This window comes from Nomascus leucogenys, chromosome 11 (genome assembly GCF_006542625.1).
Source record: "Nomascus leucogenys isolate Asia chromosome 11, Asia_NLE_v1, whole genome shotgun sequence".
NCBI classification, from domain to species: domain Eukaryota; kingdom Metazoa; phylum Chordata; class Mammalia; order Primates; family Hylobatidae; genus Nomascus; species Nomascus leucogenys.
In genome coordinates, this window is record NC_044391.1 from 82,259,650 (window position 1) to 82,262,880 (window position 3,231).

The window sequence follows — 3,231 nt, forward strand, 5'->3', positions numbered from 1 at the left end:
TGGACTTCAAAGTTAAAAAATTTCACAGGTTCTGGTTTCTCAAGGAGCCTGCTTCTTTCCCCTCTTCCTTTCAGCCACTTCAGTCTTTGCAGAGACCATACATTGTGTTTCTTATACTGGGCTGTAAATTCTTGAATTCTTCACTGTTTCAGGTCATATTAACTTCTGAAAAAGGGCATCACGTTTTTTAAAAAGTTACTAAATTTACAAGCTCAGGGATAATGGTGTCCCAGTGAAGTCAACAGTATCTTAGTTTCATTGAAAGTACTTAAAATTCCTGTGTGTCTTAGAAATCAAGAGTATCATTTCTTCATTTAAAAAAATTTGTTTTAACTTGCAGAAATCTTGCTTGGATTTTTATTACTTTTGCACTGTAGCAAAGATTGCCAAAACTTATCTTCAAAGTTATCAGCAATTTTGGATTTGGCATAAATTTTACCTTCTAACTTTAAACAAAGCTATTGTTTTGTCCAAGAGATTAAGAAAAAGAATGCTGGGAAGTGGAACTGCGCGCGCCAGGGAGGTTGTCGGGACGGGGGAGCGAAGAAAACGAGCGGTGGACGAGCCGAAAAAACGCTCGACGCTACGGTGTATGAGGAACTTTGATCCTTGCGGGCCACCATTCCGGAAGTGGAATTTAGAGGAAGAAAGCACCGGAGTTGCAGGGGATAGGTAAATTTCTCAAGGTTATAGGTTGGGGTTCTTAGAACATTTTGTGGTGTGTGTTGGCCTAGAGCGACTCAGAAGTGTTAGTCACCTCACCTAAAGAAGCTAACCTCTCTGCTGAGCGCGACCGGCATGTGGCGCAGGATGAGCCTCAGGGCTTCTGGTAAGAGCCCGTCTGAGAAAGCCGGTCTGCGCTGTTCCTCGGTGGCGACCTTAATTATGAGATGAGCTAATGCTTTACTGACTTACCATGGCGCAGCGGGCAGTGTGGCTCATAAGCCACGAACCGGGAACTCCACTTTGTGGCACCGTGAGATTCTCCAGACGGTATCCAACTGTTGAAAAACGAGCCAGAGTCTTCAGTGGAGCAAGTTATGTGCCTGTTCCCGAAGATGGTCCCTTTCTTAAAGCACTGCTCTTTGAACTTAGATTATTGGATGATGATAAAGACTTTGTTGAGAGTCGTGATAGCTGTTCACGCATCAATAAAACATCCATTTATGGAATCCTGATAGGAGGTGAAGAACTCTGGCCAGTTGTTGCTTTTCTGAAGAATGACATGATATATGCCTGTGTTCCAGTAGTTGAACAAAGTCTGTCACCTTGACCACCATTAATTATTGTTAGTGGAGTTTCACAAGGCTTTGAATTTCTTTTTGGGTTACAGGATTTTCTTTATTCAGGTCAAAAAAATGACTCTGAGCTACATACAAAATTGAGCCAGTTGCCTGACTTGCTTCTGCAAGCTTGTCCATTTGGTACTTTACTAGATGCCAACTTACAGAATTCATTAGATAATACCAACTTTGCATCTGTGACTCAGCCACAAAAACAGCCAGCTTGGAAAACTGGAACGTACAAAGGAAAACCACAAGTTTCTATTTCTATCACTGAAAAGGTAAAATCCATGCAATATGATAAACAGGGTGTCGCGGATACATGGCAAGTTGTTGGAACAGTGACTTGCAAGTGTGATTTGGAAGGAATCATGCCAAATGTTACCATCAGCTTGAGTCTCCCCACCAATGGATCTCCACTTCAGGATATTCTAGTTCATCCTTGTGTAACTTCTCTTGACTCTGCAATTCTGACTTCTAGTAGTATTGATGCAATGGATGACTCTGCATTTAGTGGGCCTTACAAATTTCCATTCACTCTACCTTTAGAGTCATTCAGCTTATGCTACTACACTTCCCAGGTCCCTGTCCCACCAATTTTGGGTTTTTATCAAATGAAGGAGGAAGAAGTACAACTAAGAATAACCATTAATTTAAAACTTCATGAAAGTGTGAAAAATAATTTTGAATTCTGTGAAGCCCATATACCTTTTTACAATAGAGGTCCAATTACACATTTGGAATACAAAACTAGTTTTGGCCAGCTCGAAGTATTTCGAGAGAAAAGCTTATTGATCTGGATTATTGGCCAGAAGTTCCCAAAATCAATGGAAATTAGTCTTTCTGGAACTGTAACTTTTGGAGCCAAGAGCCATGAGAAGCAGCAATTTGACCCAATTTGTATTGGACAAACAGCATATTTAAAGCTTCATTTTAGGATCTTAGATTACACACTTACTGGATGTTATGCAGATCAGCATTCAGTTCAAGTTTTTGCATCAGGAAAACCAAAAATAAGTGCACACCGGAAACTAATTTCTTCTGATTATTACATCTGGAATTCGAAAGCCCCTGCTCCAGTAACATATGGATCATTATTATTGTAATAGTCTCATGTTTAAATGGGATTATATAATGATAACAGTTTAAAGAAAATCATAATCTTATATTTTTGATGTGGATGCATATAACCTGTGAGTGAAAAATCACTCAATGATTTAATTGTAAAAGTAGTCTCATGTACTGTTTGTAGTCTGGTAGAGCTTGAAAGGACGTTTTAAAAGCTAATGTCTCCAATTTTGTTAACCTTCGATTTTATGCCAGTATAATTCTGAACATAGAAAAATAGTGATTCACTTGGGCTCATTTTAGACTAGTCCTGGGTCACCCTGCCACACTTGTTTTCTAGTGTTTCTGTGGCAGATATTGCTAATCAATTACAGCCCTTTTCTGTACTGAGCCTTGGATAAAGGGTCAGGCTCCTTTTCAGTTCAGAGATTCAGGCAGCCACTCCCAGTGGGTTGTAGATAACATGCAAGATAAAAACTATTTTCTCTTCCAAATCTAAGTACTAAGCTCCTAGTATAAGGTGTTGTTACAGAATACCAGAGACCATGTTAGAAACAACTACATCTCTTCAAAAAACAGCCAACAGAGACAAAGGAAAAGTGTTTAAATAGTAGCCTGTTCTTCTTAATCAGAACTATCCTATTGACTAATAAAGAATCTGCATAATTCTACTTAAGGTGTGTAATCTCTGTTCTAGAGTTAGTTTTTAAGTAAGCTTGTTAATCTGCCACAATGATATTTTGCTTAGGATGTCAGTAGCCATATTAAGATGTGTGGAATATCTTCAGAAGATGATCATAGTGTTTTGTAATCATTTAATGTCTGCAGCCAAATTTTTTTTTATTTTTTATTTTTTGAGATGGAGTCTTTCTCTGTCCCC

General features: G+C 38.8%; 1 pseudogene across 1 annotated transcript; it reads left to right on the forward strand.

Annotated features, from left to right (window-relative positions):
• Positions 1–659: 659 nt before the first annotated feature.
• LOC101177229 lies at positions 660–3,022 on the forward strand (annotated as a pseudogene). Its single transcript, XR_004032341.1, has one exon. The product of XR_004032341.1 is annotated as an AP-5 complex subunit mu-1 pseudogene (transcript).
• The last annotated feature ends 209 nt before the right edge of the window (positions 3,023–3,231 follow it).